At 42.5% G+C, this 15,652-nt stretch overlaps 1 protein-coding gene and 1 non-coding gene across 8 annotated transcripts in view; one reads left to right on the top strand and one right to left on the bottom strand.

Annotated features, from left to right (window-relative positions):
- Positions 1–15,652, top strand: part of ITSN1 (intersectin 1) — a 232,559-nt gene that overhangs the window by 51,191 nt on the left and 165,716 nt on the right. The window contains exon 1 of one of the 7 annotated variants that reach the window (XM_066370287.1): positions 14,275–14,430. The exons of the other annotated variants lie outside the window; for them this stretch is intronic. The gene's annotated coding sequence lies outside the window, so the exon portion shown is untranslated. Of the gene's footprint in view, positions 1–14,274; positions 14,431–15,652 lie in introns of those variants that run through there. 7 annotated transcript variants of the gene reach the window in all.
- LOC136396095 (small nucleolar RNA SNORA44) lies at positions 15,395–15,524 on the bottom strand. Its single transcript, XR_010749516.1, has one exon. It is a non-coding gene; the product is annotated as a small nucleolar RNA SNORA44 (small nucleolar RNA).

The raw sequence follows: 15,652 nt of genomic DNA, 5'->3' as shown, positions 1-15,652 counted from the left end.
GGGTGTACAAGCCTCGGTGGCCTTGGCCTTCATCCTGCCCCCACAGGTGGGGTTATTTGAGCACCTTTGCTCAGCTGCGGGTCTCCGCCTGATTCTGGCTTTTGCCCTCCCCTGCCAGAGAAGCCCGCTTGTGGGGCGGCTGCAAGCCTTGGCTCCACAGGCTGGGCGGGACTCCACCTGTTCTGGGCTTTCGCTCTGCCCTGGCTGGAGGAGCCGGTTCCACATCAGGCCACAAGCCTTGGTTCCGCGGGTGGGGCAAGGCTGTGCTCCTGCACCCTTACTCAAGGGTGGGTTACCGCCCCTTCTGGGCTGGATTGCAGGCAGCCCGCAGCTGGGCTTGACCACTTTCGTGCGTCCCCTCCTCCCCAGCCGGGCAAGACTGAGCTCACACCTGGGTCTCAGTTGTGGCCAGCCGGCTTCTGCCCTTGCTGACAGAACCACACTTCTGCGTCCCACTGCAGCTCAGACCCTAACACTCACTACTGTAGTCCCGAAAGCTCCCTCCTTCAAAGCAACTCTGCTCTGAGTGCTGCGGGAGAGCTTGTTTGGCTGGTGTCCTGCTTCCCTTTGCTGGTATTGCTGTTTCCAGGGGAATTATTCACTTCAGTTTTGGGGAATGACTCGACCCAGTGGTTAGGGTGGCTGTCTCTCAACGTGTTTCTCCCTGTGCCTCCTAGATTACACTCTCTTCCTGCTACTCCGGTCCTCTCTTCTCTCCCCATCCCCCTGGAGCCCCAGGTGAGTGGTTGTGAGAGAGGTTTTCTGTGTGGTCCCTTTAAGAAGAATCCTGGGTCTGAGAAACCAGTCTCTTTCTCACAAACAGTATCCTGTCTTGTTTCCAGCTAAATACCGTCCATATGCCATTTCTAGGCTCTGGGGCCGCAGGCTGGTGCTTTGTTCCTGGGGCCGCAGGCTGGTGCTTTGTTCCTGGGGCCCAGGTCCCTCCCCTCTCTGCTAAACTCACTTCCTGCCATGCGAGTCTCTCTGGGCTGCCCTTCGCTCTGGGGAGCTGGGCAGCCCTCTCCACGTTTCCGCTTTTCCTACCAGTCTCAGTGTGGCTCCTTCAGTGTTCCTTGGTTGAAGAGTCCTCTTAGTTTAGTCCAAAGTTGGTTTTTCCAGATGATGGTTCTTAAAATTAGGTTGTAATCCACTTTGGTTCTGGGAGCTGGAAGTTGGTACATCCGCCTACTCCATCGCTGTCTTGTCTCTAGCCCAGATTTTTAGTTATTCCATCCTCTATTTCTTTCTTTCTTTTTTTTTTTTTTTTTTGTATTTTTCTGAAGCTGGAAAGGGGGAGGCAGTCAGACAGACTCCCGCATGCGCCCGACCAGGATCCACCTGGCACGCCCACCAGGGGGCGATGCTCTGCCCCTCCAGGGCGTCGCTCTGTTGCGACCAGAGCCATTCTAGTACCTGGGGCAGAGGCCAAGGAGCCATCCCCAGCGCCCAGGCCATCTTTTGCTCCAGTGGAGCCTCGGCTGCAGGAGGGGAAGATAGAGACAGAGAGGAAGGAGAGGGGGAGGGGTGGAGAAGCAAATAGGTGCTTCTCCTGTGTGCCCTGGCTGGGAATCGAACCCGGGACTTCCGCACGCCAGGCCGACGCTCTACCACTGAGCCAACCGGCCAGGGCCATATTTCTTTATTCTCTCATCCCCTTTAAGTTCCTGCCATTCCGAATTAACAACCAGTCCTTGGATGCAGGCTGTTTGCTCATGGCCTTCCTGCTGTACTTTAGAATGCTATTCTTTATGTATTTATATACAGCTCCTAATTTAAATCACTCTCATTACTAGTCACTCTGCAGAGCAGCTTCTTCTCTCAGGTTGGTAGCTATTGTCCTCTGGGCCTTCACAGTCTGTGGGAGATTGCAAGTTTATCTCATTTGATACAATGTATATGAAAGTAGTAACTATCAATCACTGTACAAGTTTTATATGTTAATAATATTTATAACAAAAAGTTTTAATATTTGGTCTCTTTTCTTTTATTGTTGTGGCACCTTAGTTCATTGATTTCTTTCTTGTATGTGCCTTGATGGGCGGGTGGGGGTGGCTACAGCAGACCGAGTGACTTGGCCCTCAAGCCAGTGACTTTGGGCTCAAGCTAATGAGCCTTGCTCAAACCAGATGAGCCAGCGCTCAAGCCTGAGACCTCAGGGTTTCGAATTGGGTCCTCTGCATCCCAGTCCAAAGCTCTACCCACTGTACCACCACCTGGTCAGGTTCACTATATTTTTTAAAAATAAAACTGTCAGGCTCAGTGTATTTTTTAAAAATAAAACCATAAACATAATACCTTATATTAAGTTCTATAATTTAAAAATAATTTTTAATTGATTTTAGAGAGAAAGAGAGAGAGGAGAGAGAGAGACACACACACACACATTGATTTGTTGTTCCACCTATCTATCCATGCACTCAATGGTTGATTCTGCATGTGCCCTGATCAGGGATCAAACCTCAACCTTGATGTATCAGGATGATGCTCTAACTAACTGAGCCACAAGTTCTGCACATTTTTAAATGTAAATTTCTAAAATTTTCTTATACTTTTTATTGATTGTAGAGAAAGAGGAAGGGAGAGGGGGTGGGTAAAGAGAAACATTGATTTGCTGTTCCACTTACTTATGCAATTGTTGGTTGATTCCAGTATGTGCCCTGACTGGGGATGGAAGTGGCAACCTGGGTGCATCACGATGATGCTCTAACCAACTGACCTAATGAGCCAGGGCAAGTTCTGTACTTTTGATAGGCACTTTTAATTGTCATATCACATTGTATGGATATAGCATAACTTACTTTACTATTCCAAGCCTATTGAGCATTTAAGGTTATGTCAGTTTTTAATTGTTACAGGTAAACTCAAGTGAACATCTTTGGACATACATCTTTGTGTTTGGGGTTATTTTCTTAGGGCAGATTCCCAAGAGTTCAGTTACTGGGCACATGGGTAAACAAGATTTTTTCATGCTCTTGGTACATATCTTGACACATTGCTTTCCAGAGGAGGTAACAGTTTGTCCTTCTGCCAGCAATGTGAGAGAGTGCTCTCTTTGCTATTATATTGGAAATCTGCAATAATAAACTTATTTATTTTGAGGTCTTACTTCATTCCTTTATGGTGAGCCTTCCAGGTTGGGTTGACCTTAAGTAAATTGGTTCAAATTCCCAAGTAAAATTTCCCTTTGTCAAAAACTTTATAAGATTCATCTCAAAAGTTAAGTTATAAAGAAAATTAAAAAAGCTTTGTCAGAGAGAGAATAAATGGTTAGTTTTATAATGTCCACATCTAAATGAATATTAATCAGTGAAGTGCTACATATTAAATGAATTAACTTTATTTCCACACAGTAGCAATAGTTATCTTTTCAGAAATCTTTTGAATGATATTTGGAATTATAAAACTTAATAACTCTATTAGATTTCACAACACTCAAATTAAGTGCTGTCATTTTTTTTTTTTTTTTTTTGTATTTTTCTGAAGCTGGAAACGGGGAGGCAGTCAGACAGACTCCCGCATGCGCCTGACCAGGATCCACCCAGCACGCCCACCAGGGGGTGATGCTCTGCCCATCCGGGGCGTTGCTCTGTTGCAACCAGAGCCACTCTAGTGCCTGGGGAAGAGGCCAAGGAGCCATCCCTAGCTCCCGGGCCATTTTTTGCTCCAATGGAGCCTCTGCTGCGGGAGGGGAAGAGAGAGACAGAGAGAGAGGAGAAGGGGAGGGGTGGAGAAACAGATGGGCGCTTTTCCTGTGTGCCCTGGCCGGGAATCGAACCCGGGACTTCCGCACGCCAGGCCGACGCTCTACCACTGAGCCAACCGGGCAGGGCCTAAGTGCTGTCATTTTTAAGTGTGCAAATGTGCCTTAAACGGAATTCTAGATAAATGAATCATAAGCCACATTTTTTACTATAAAATTTGGCTTCTACAAGGTTTTTCTTTTCTTTTTATTTAATTTTTATTTTTTCTAAGTGATAAACAGTTAGGCAGACAGACTGTTGCTCAGCAGTTGAGCTCTTCTTAGCGCCTGAGATGAGGCCGTGGAGCCTTCCTCAGCACCCAGGGCCAACTTTCTCCAACCGAGCCATGGCTGTGGGAAGGGAGGAGAGAGAGAAGGGAGAGGGGTGGAGTGGAGAAACAGATAGTCACTTCTCATGTGTGCGCTGACCAGGAATCGAACCTGGGACATCCACACACCAGGCCGATGCTCTACCACTGAGCCAACTGGCCAGGGCCTCTACAAGGTTTTTCATATGAGAATTGGAACCTTTTTAGGGAAAATACAAAATTGAGACAATCTGAGATTTTTCTTCTTTTAAATTTTATTCCAGAGAACAGTGTATTTGTGATTTTTAACAGAAACCTTCAAGTTTCCATTCTTTATTTTAATGGTACAGCCAGACCTACTTACGAGAATTGAGTTAAATCCTCAGGAAATGATGACCAGGATTCTTTTCAGAGTTTCTCTTTTTTCTTCAGGCTTAAATATATTTCAGTGTATCTCATTCAAGTGACGTGAAATTAAAGATTTGATTCATGTATCTAGTTTTCTGTTGGCTGCTATTGCTGTGTTAGTGATGCTAATGTTACTTCACATTTTTTTAGTTCTAAAACTTCCTAGTGGTGATAAATCTTGTCCTGCTCACAAGTCCTCTAGGTCAGCTAGCAGGGTGCAGTTGTTTTTTGTTAATGACTGCATTGTCCTTTGCTCTCATTCATGACACTCTGACTTTTCATTGATAGTGCAGTAAGGGTTGCCCATTCTTTACAGTTGGTTAAGTAATCTTCCTGTAGCAGGAGGCAGCTAGCATCCATGTTGGATCAGGTTATCAATATGTAGCTATGTAGATTTCCGTTATCTCCTGGTCAGGTGACACTTAACAGTTCTTAGCAAAGAAGCTAAGAGATTAAAATAAATCTCCCTTGAACTTTCCACTTGCTGGCATCGGGAGTTGATTGTATTGGTTGGACAGGATGGTCTAATTGCCATTGTGCTGCATTGTGACACCGCAAAGAGGTGAAATGTTTGCTGGGTTCTCAGTTGTGTATTCGTTATCAAGGCTTACATGTAGCAGATTTATTTTCATGAATATATTCAGATGTAGAGCATTTTATAAGTACTAGCACATTTTTCTTTATACAACATGGGTATGTTTCATTTTTTCTTTTCCTGTGACCTGTAGACCCATTTATACAGTTGCAGCTATTGTACTGTTTTTGTTGAAGCAGGCTGAAAAATCTGACAGCAGGACTTCCTACTTTCTTATTCTTTTTAGTGTTGTAGTTCTATTTTGCACATTTGGTGCTTTCTGGGTAGTTTCTTGATTTCTAAAGCTGAAGGCTTTCTCTGAAACTTCTCTCTGCCCAGCCTTGACCTCTGTTTATGTAGGTGAACTGATAATACCAGGTTTGGTTGCTGGTTGTATGTAGCAGGATACAAGTTAATTACCTAGAGATAAAGGCGATAGAAAATAGTATCCTGGGCTGACTTAAGACGTGTGATATTAATTCTTGTACTGAATATGGAAGCTTGTTCGTTTGTTTTTTGAGAGGAGGAAGAGAGAGAGGTGAGAAGCATTAACTTGTAGTTGTGTCACTTTAGTTATTTACTGATTGCTCCTCATATGTGCCTTGATTAGGGGGGGTGCCTCAAGCCGAGCCAGTGACCCCTTGCTCAAGCCAGTGACCTTGGGCTCAAGCCAGTGACCTTGGGCTCAAGCCAGTGATCATGGGCTCAAGCTAGTGACCGTGGGCTCAAGCCAGCAACTTTGGGGTCATGTTGATGATCCCATGCTCAAGCTGGTGAGCCTGCACTCAAGCCAGATGAGCCTGTTCGCAAGCCAGTGACCTCAGGGTTTTGAAGCCAGGACCTCAGTGTCTCAGGTCGATGTTCTATCCACTGTGCCACCACCAGTCAGTCTGGAAGTTTATTTTAAAATTTTCCCTTGTGTATATGTGCCTTATAATGTGTTAGAAATTCAGGGTTTTGGTGTGTTTTTTTTAAGATTTTACTCCTTGATTTTTTTTGGGGGGGTGAGGAGTAGGAAACATCAACTTGTAGTAGTTTTCTGTATGTGCCTTGACTGGGCAAGTCCAGGGTTTTGAACTAACAGCCTCAGCGTTTCAGGTAGGTGCTTTAGCTACTGCCCCACCACAGGCGAAAATTCAGTTTTCATTTAGAAGAAAACCCACAGATAGTCTCCTTTTTTAGTGACCATATAAACCCACATTGCACAGATGATAATATTTGCTCTCCCATTACTTGGTTCATTACATTTTTTTTCATATGATAAAATGTGTTTTCAATTACCGGTAAAATTTTAATTTTTTTGATCACTTAAAAATTGCTATTTGAGAAGGTACTGAAAGTTTGTAAGTTGAAATTGGTAAAATATATAAGCTCATTGATTTGGCTGACAATCTGAAATGCTCTTCTCCCACTCAATGAGTCTTAAAATTGTTTGGTGTTTAGTTTGGGGTTATCTGCTTTTTCTAGGAATTCATTTTCAGTTTTCAGTACCTTGAGATGTTTTATTCTTAATGACCCTCTTGAAAATGGAACCTTCTGGAAGAAATAAAGTCCCTCATTTATTTTATTGAGGCCTTATGAATGGTTATCCTACCTGTAGCTGTAGTGTGTTAGAAAGTGATTTCTTAAATCAGTTAGACAAACTCCACTTAGTGGCTTTTCAGATGTTATTTGCGGTTAGTTGATGGAGGTGGCAATAAGCTTCAAAGGAAGGTCTGGTTAATTTCCATTTGTCTCTTAAAGCAGGAATTTCTTTTCTTGTCTTTGTTTTCTGTCCCTGATTTTTCAACTTTGTAGTTATGCTTTAGTTTTACTGCTCCCTGATGAATTCTCTCTCCTATTGTAAATATTTAAGTAAGGATGACTTAGAAGAACTGAAGTTAAAATCTGCTTATTGAGTTGTATAGTGGATATCCTGGCTTTTTTTTTTCCTTGTGGAAAGTAAGCAGGAATAGATGAACAAGTGCCTGGAATGCTAGTGAGTGTTGTAAATGATGTGCTGACAGCTGGGCCTGACAGTAATTGCTTACCACTGGTCATTCCTGACCGGTCCCCTTCTCACCTCTGTCTCCTGCTACCACCCCCCCACCCCCAACAACAACAGTCTGGGCAGAGGCCCTGGCCAGGTGGTTCAGATGATAGAGCATTTCTTGGCATGCTGAGGTCATGGGTTCCATCCCCAGTAATGGGTCCTATAAGAAGCAACCAATGAGCCTGGCCTGTGGTGGTACAGTGGATCAAGTGTTGACCTAAGGTCGCTGGTTCGAAACCCTGGGCTTGCCTGGTCAAGGCACATATGGGAGTTGATGCTTCCTGCTCCTCTCCTCCTCTCTCTCTCTCTCTCTCTCTCTCTCTCTCTCTCCCTCCTCTTTCTCAAATGAACACATAAATCTAAAATAAAAAAGCTTAGCCTGACCAGGCGGTGGCGCAGTGGATAGAGCGTCGGACTGGGATGCGGAGGACCCAAGTTCGAGACCCCAAGGTTGCCAGCTTGAGTGTGGGCTCATCTGGTTTGAGCAAAGCTCACCAGCTTGGACCCAAGGTCACTGGCTTGAGCAAGGGGTTACTCGGTCTGCTGCAGGCCCGCAGTCAAGGAACATATGAGAAAGCCATCAATGAACAACTAAGGTGTTGCAATGCGCAACAAAAAACTAATAATTGATGCTTCTCATCTCTCTCCCTTTCTGTCTGTCTGTCCCTATCTATCCCTCTCTCTGACTCTCTCTCTGTCTCTGTAAAAAATAAATAAATAAATAAATAAAAATTAAATAAAAAGCTTAAAAAAACAGCTAATGAGTTCAAAACTAAGTGGTGTAACTAAGTGGGTCAAAAAGTTGATGCTTCTCTCTTTCTCTCTCTCTCTTTTGACCTCTCCCCTTTTCCCCCATCCCCCTTCCTCTCTATCAGATCAATGAAAAATTAAAAAACAAATCTGGGAGAAATGCCTGTTCCCTTTTCAGAGGACAACTTAAATGTTCACTAAGTTTTTCAGACAGAATATTGACAATGTCACTTTGAATTTAGTTATAAGGTTCTCTTTTTTGTTGGGTTCTTTCCCCTTTATGCAGTTTAACAATCTTACTTGTGAGCAGGCTGTATATCCCTTACAGGTCTTCTTGCTCCACTTCAAACAGCAGCACATGGAGAAGCCACATTGGAGACCCACGACTTCATACGTGACAATTTGGCATTGGTTAGATTGGCTGTATGTTTGGCTTTGTCAGTTCCTTTGCCCATTTCTTGCTTGGCTTTGGTACTTTTCCTCTGTGTGCACACCCTGCCCCAGGTGCAGCCTCACAGGGTGGGGTGGAGTGGGTGTAAGCAGGGGCGGGCTCTTCTTGTTCCTGTTTCTTCCAGACTTCTTAAATAAGAGCGATTTCCTTCGATTTTTCCTAAGGTTTTCTAATTTTTAATTTTAAGAGATATAACGACCGCCAAAAGGAAAAGATATGGGGAGAGTAGTGGGGTTTTTGGGTGATTCCTTTTAGTTTTTATTCTAGATCAAAGGTAACTATGGGTAGACTAGTACCTAGACCCAGCCTCTCGTAACTCTGAAATATCAGACAGTATCCTGATATGACTAGAGTGCACTTTATTTTAATGTTTCCAAGGATATTTTTATATCCTTTAGGACATGTAAAACATACATATATTTTCATTTTTCTGTCACATTTTCACATTTCTATTCCTTTCTTTTCCCTCAGTGTTTTATTGGTGTCAAATTTCTAGAAACATAAATTTTTTAGTTTGTATCTTCCTATCTGGTAGGTCTTTTAACCTAAACTAAACCTACTGAGCAACTTTAAAATAAAGTTTTAAAAAATATTTCTTTATAAGATATGAATTTAGAGTTTATTGCCTTAGTACCATGAAAGTCTATTTCAAATAAATAAATTAGCCTGAATATTGGGAAAGGACACCATGATTTGGGTATAGACAAAATGCCTTTTCTACCGAGAGGGACAGGTAGGGACAGACAGACAGGAAGGGAGAGAAATGAGAAGCATCAAATCCCACACTCAAACTGATGAGCCTCCACTCAAGCCTGATGATCCCACGCTCAAGCCAACAACTTCGGAGTTTCAAACTTGGATCCTCAGCGTCCCGGCCCATGCTCTATCCGCTGCACCACTGCCTGGTCAGGCCCAAGACTCAATATTCTTAATATTGAGACCACATGTTTTTTATGAGTCCAGCAACATAAGTGTTGCTTACAGCTGGGCTGGGGCCTCTATCCTGTAACCCAGGGGTCCCCAAACTACATGTGGCCCCCTGAGGCCATTTATCCGGCCCCCGCTGCACTTCCGGAAGGGGCATCTCTTTCATTGGTGGTCAGTGAAAAGTGCAGCGTTGCTCACAAACAGTACTACTTCCGATGACGCGGGATGCACGCGTCACGGCTCCAGAAGCGTGTCATATTACTTGTTACGGTTAGCAGTGACAAATATGGAACCGGACATTGACCATCTCATTAGCCAAAAGCAGGCCCATAGTTCCTATTGAAATACTGGTCAGTTTGTTGATTTAAATTTACTTGTTCTTTATTTTAAATATTGTATTTGTTCCCATTTTGTTTTTTTACTTTAAAATAAGATATGTGCAGTGTGCATAGGAATTTGTTAGTCCGGCTCTCCAATGGTCTGAGGGACAGTGAACTGGCCCCCTGTGTTAAAAGTTTGGGGACCCCTGGCATAGATAAACAGAACAAGTTGATATTTTTATTTTTCTCTCTCTCTAAAATCAATTAAAAATAAATTATTAAAATAAATAAAAACATTATAAAAATTTCCAAACTTCAGGAAATTTGAAAGAATAGTGTGACATACCTGTTTTTAAAGATATTTTAAGTGGTTTAATTATTTAATATAAAGTTAGAAGTTTTAAGCTATGCCAGTACTTTACAGTTTAGACATTTTAATCTGTGATTAAATTTTCCCTTTTTTAAAAAATTATTTTTATTTATTCATGTTAGAGAAAAGAGAGAGAAGGGGGGAGGAGCAGAAAGCGTCAACTCCCATATGTGCCTTGACCAGGCAAGCCCAGGGTTTTGAACCAGCGACTTCAGCGTTCCAGGTTGATGCTTGATCCACTGCATCACCACAGGCCAGGCAATTTTTCCCTTTTTAACTGCTAAATTTAGTACTATTTGTTATGTGCTAGACACTGATCATACATGTATTGGTTTTATTTTGTTTTTTGGAAATCATTTCATGTTTTTGGAATCATCTCCCTTTATGTTAGCAAAACATTGGAAATCAAATAAAACTATTTCAACATAATTTTTTTATTATGGAAATATTTTAATAAATACTATTTTTAGGATGGTATTTCTATTTTATAAATACACAGTTTTTGAAGTCTTCTTTAAATATATCAACATTTGGAATTTTCATGTAAATACTGAAATTAAGGCTCAGCGTTCCTTTAGCTTTCTATAATTAGCTCTCCTTTCTGAAGGAAGCTGAAATGAAGGAAGATTAAAGACTACTCAACCATTCTAGCTTTTGGCTTAAAGATCCTAATATTTATCCTGAGTTTTTAAAAGTACTACTATTTACCTGTCTCTTGCTTGCTCGATAATTAGTCTGTGATTTTCTATATTTTATATGTAAGTATCAAGAGTGTTTGCCCTAATCTAAAATTAATGTTTATAAAAGGTTTTAAGAATCTGGGGAAAGGATGTATTATAACGTAAAGTGTGCAAAAGAGGGAAGCAACTGTATATTTATAGGGAGAAGACTAAAAGGAAATAGAAATACCAGGCTGGTGGCGACTGCCTTCTCTGCCTGTAGGAACTCCAGATGGATACCCCACCCCACCACATTGCATCAGCTCAGTGCTGCTGATCTTCTCTCTCTCTTTTGTTTTTCATAGTTTAATATATTTTAATAGCAAACTTCCAGGAACAGCACAGAAACAGGCAACATTAAAAAGGTTTGTGCATGTAGAATAGCTCAGTTAGAAAAGTATAGTGAATGGATGGGATCTACTGTGTGATAAAAATGCTACAGACACCATTTAGTTGCCATCAATAAGAAATTTACTTGTTTTTTAAAAAATCCAAGTGCTGGCATTGTGTTGTCCAGAAAAATTGAACAGGTTGGTTTATGATGTTATAAAGTGGAACTGCTGAAACATGTTAACTAACTGAAATGTTTTGATGTGTATTAGTGCTTTACATCCCCACATTTATATTTTAAAAACTTACACACAAATGAAAATGGAAAAACTGCCAATACCTGATTTCTCTCCATTATTTTCTGCTTATCATCATATATTTAGGTACTTTTTGACTTCTTGGAAAACAAATATCTAATGTTTAGAACTACCAATAACAGTAAGAAGAGAAATTTTTATTGATTTACTTACTTGAGAGTGACAGATAGACAGGAAAGGAAAGAGATGAGAAGCATCATCTCATAGTTGCAGCACTTTAGTTGTTCATTGATTGCTTCTCATGCTTGCCTTGACCTCTGGGGCTTCAGCTGAGTCACTGACCCCTTGCTCAAACCAGTGACGTTGGGCTCAAGCCAGCAACCTTTGGGCCTGAGACAGCAACTTTTGGGATCATGTTGATGATCCCATGCTCAAGCTGGAAAACCTGTGCTCACACTGGTGAACCTGTGCTCAAGCCAGTAGGTAACCTTGAGGTTTCAAACCTGGGACCTTAACATCCCAGGTGGATGCACTATCCACTACTCCACCATCGGTCAGGTGAGAATTTTTTTTTTAAAAGGATGAAATGTTTTCTTTTTGTTTTATCAAGTGAGAGGCAGGGAGGCGGAGATACAGACTCCCGCATGCACTCCAACTGACCAGGATCCACCCCGCAACCCCCATCTGGGCTGCTGCTGCATTTGCTCTGCAACTGAGCTATTTTAGTGCCTGAGGCAAGGCTATGGATCCATCCTCAGCGCCTGGGGCCAACTTTGCTGGAACCATTTAAGCCATGGCTGCAGGAGGGAGAGAGAGAGAAAAAGAGAGAGAAGGGGATGAGGAAAGGTGTACAAGCAGATGGGCGCTTCTCCTGTGTACCCTGACTGGGAATCAAACCCAGGACTTCCACACAGCAGGCTGATGCCCTAGCACTGAGCCAACCAGCCAGGATTGAAATATTTTCTATCACAATGGATTCTTAAGCATGTTTTCCATGTATGTCGAGTGCTAGCTGGATGTCTTTTGGCATAATTTTTACACATTTGACATGGATAGCACACTGGTAGGTGTCTTGAAAAAGGCCACCAGATAGGCCTCATTTGTCTCCTGCAAAGTACCAATAGATGAATTCTGGAAATACAGATCTGTTTTGAAGTCCTGAGCAATTTCTCACACCAGACGCTGAAATGACAGTTTGTGAATTAGAAGTTTAGTGAATATCTGATAACATCTTCACAAAGTGCTGGGGTACCAGGCCTGTAATGATGAGGTTTCTTCGCCCCTCCAGTAGAGGGTGCACTCTTGCCAGCGGCTTTGGTAGCCAGTTGCTTCCTTGGGATTTTATCATTAGTCAATTTATGGGGCAGTCTGCTTTGTCGGAGTCCTGGTATGGAGACCTCTTTACTTTCCCGCTTCTCCTTCAGCGGGAGCTCGGGGAGGAAGAGGTTGCTGGTGTGCGGGAGCGATGGTAGTTGTGAGCACCCCATTGCTGCTGATCTTTCTGCCCTCCTTCTGGGCAAATGGTCCTGCCCAGTCAGTAGGGCCAGGGACCCCAGAGAGAGTGCTCTTTTCTACTTTGCTCTAGGCAGGCTCATTTGTTTATATTTGCTTTTAGTGTAGGTAACTTACCTGTGAAATCCTATCATATGGATGGTACTTCTGCTTTCGCTCACTTTATTTTTGTCTTTTCTTTTTCCTTTCCTTTTTTAATATACTGCTCTGGGCTTTCTGTTAGATGTCAAATATATGTGTGTGACTTCCAATTCCATTTGACAAATGCTTACTTACACCTAAGGAAGCTTTGCTTTTTAATTTTTTTTTTATTTTTATTTTTTGTATTTTTCCAAAATTGGAAACGGGGAGGCAGTCAGACAGACCCCCGCATGTGCCCGGCCAGGATCCACCCAGCATGCCCACCAGGGGGCAATGCTCTGCCCATCTTGGGGCGTCGCTCTGCCACAATCAGAGCCATTCTAGCGCCTGAGGCAGAGGCCATAGAGCCATCCTCAGCGCCCGGGCAAACTTTGCTCCAATGGAGCCTTGGCTGCAGGAAGGGAAAAGAGACAGAGAGGAGGGAGAGGGGGAGGGGTGGAGAAGCAGATGGGCGCTTCTCCTGTGTGCCCTAGCCAGGAATCTAATCCGGGACTCCCACACGCCAGGCCAACGCTCTACCACTGAGCCAACCGGCCAGGGCCAGCTTTGCTTTTTTTATGTAAGAAGTTTGCCTAACTAGTGGTGGTACAGAGGATAGAGCATCAACCTGGGGTGCTGAGGTCTCAGGTTTGAAAACCCGAGGTTGCTGGCTTGAGTGCGGGGTTGCCGACTTGAGCGTGAGATCATCCACACGATCACTGGCTTGAGCCCAAAGGTTGCTAGCTGGAAACCCCCCGTCTCCATCAAGGTACTTAGGAAGAGTCATCAAAGAACAAACGAGTGCCACAACTAGAAGTTGATGCTTCTCATCACTTCTCTCAAAAAAATAAAAAGATCCTGACCAGGCAGTGGCACAGTGGATAGAGCGTCAGACTGGGATGCTGAGGACCCAAGTTCGAGACCCTGAGCTCACCAGTTTGGACCCAAGGTCACTGGCTCGAGCAAAGTGTTACTCAATCTGCTGAAGGCCCGTGGTCAAGGCACATATGAGAAAGCAATCAATGAACAGGTGTTGCAATGCGCAACGAAAAACTAATGATTGATGCTTCTCATCTCTCCGTTCCTGTCTGTCTGTCCCTGTCTATCCCTCTCTCTGTTTCTCTCTCTGTCTCTGTAAAAAAAAAAAAAAAAGAAAAGAAAAGGAAAAGCTTTTTGGATTTAAATGGCAAAATGTTTAAATTTAATCCATTCAGTTTCCCCTGTGGTCTGCTATAACACTTGAAACAAACAAACTTGGTTTCTCTTTTTCTCCTTTTTGTTTTCCAATGCTTTTATGGTTTGGAACAGTACCATTTCACTCCCCACTCCAGCCCACCCTGGTTGGTTTACCAGGCTAACTACTTCATGAATGTTCTATGGAGTTCTTAATCTTGAAAGATTGACTCTCTCTTTTCTTTTTTTTTCTATTTTTTTTTAAAGACTTTATTCCATTTTTAGAGAGGAGAGAGAGAGAGAAAGAGAGAAAGAGAGAGAGAGAGAGGAGGAGCAGGAAGCATCAACTCCCACATGTGCCTTGATCAGGCAAGCCCAGGGTTTCGAAACGGCAACCTCAGCATTCCAGGCTGATGCTTTATCCCATTGCGCCACCACAGGTCAGGCCTCTTTCTTTTCTATTTAATAATTATGTACTCTGTACACTGTTGCCTTTGTTTCCACATCTGTAAGATGGGGTAGTAATATTATTTAGCTCATAGGGTTGTTGATAGGATTGAATTGACTAATATTAAGCTCAAATGTATTAGTAAGCATTTAATGAAGTTTTAGTTGATTATTATTTGTTGCTTACATGTTTACATTATTTGCAGTATATGGCTCTCTCTCTGTACACACACCCACAGATTCTTTGATGTGTATTTCTATACTCTATTTAATTGTGAACCTCCTCCCCCCCAGCTTTACTGAGGTACTGTATAATTGACAAGTAGAAGTTGGATATATTTAGGGTGTACAGCATGATGATTTAATATATGTACACACTATGCAATAATTACCACAGTTGAGCTAGTTTGCACATCCACACCTCACAGTTACCATTTGTATGTGTGTGGTGACACCACTTAAGACCTCTTCTCTTAGAAAATTTCAAGTATACAATACAGTATTATTGTATTATTAATGGTTGTCATAATGCTATACATTAGATCCCAGAATTCATTCACCTTATAACTGAATGTTTGTATCTTTTGATCAACATCTCCTCATTCCCACCACCCTCCAGGTGTTGGCAAGTACCCTTTAACTTTCTGGTTCTGGGAGTTTAATTTTTTTTAGATTCCACATATAAGTGAGATTATGTAGTATTTGTCATTCTGTGTCTGGCTTATTTCACTTAGCAAAGTGTCCCCCAGGTTTATCTATGTCGCAAAGGGCTGGATTTCTTTATCTGTTTATTGGTTAACAGACACTTAGTATTTGCAGATCGTGGCTGTTGTGAATAATGCTGCAATGAACATGGGAGTGTGTATATCTCTTCAAGAGAGTGGTTTCATTTCCTTTGGATATGTGCTCAGAAGTGAAATTGCTGGATCACGTGGTGGTTCTAGTTTCATTTTATATAATAACAGGAAAGGCGAGTGGTAGCTGCAGGTGTTATGCCGACCTGAGCATCACTGTCTCTCCAGGTGGTTCTCACATGCTGTTGGAGAGCCCATGGCTTCCATCAGCCACAGCCCTTGGAAACATGCTATTTTCATTTTGTTGAGGAACCTCCATACTGTTTTCCATTTTGGTTGTACCAGTCTGCATCCCCATCAACAGTGTACCAAGGGTTCCATTTTCTGTACATCTTTGCATTTGTTATCCCTTGTCTTTTTG

The sequence above is a fragment of the Saccopteryx leptura genome, chromosome 2 (assembly GCF_036850995.1).
Source record: "Saccopteryx leptura isolate mSacLep1 chromosome 2, mSacLep1_pri_phased_curated, whole genome shotgun sequence".
NCBI classification, from domain to species: Eukaryota; Metazoa; Chordata; class Mammalia; order Chiroptera; family Emballonuridae; genus Saccopteryx; species Saccopteryx leptura.
Note: the sequence above shows the minus strand (reverse complement) of the source record. Positions and strands in the feature narration are given on the sequence as shown.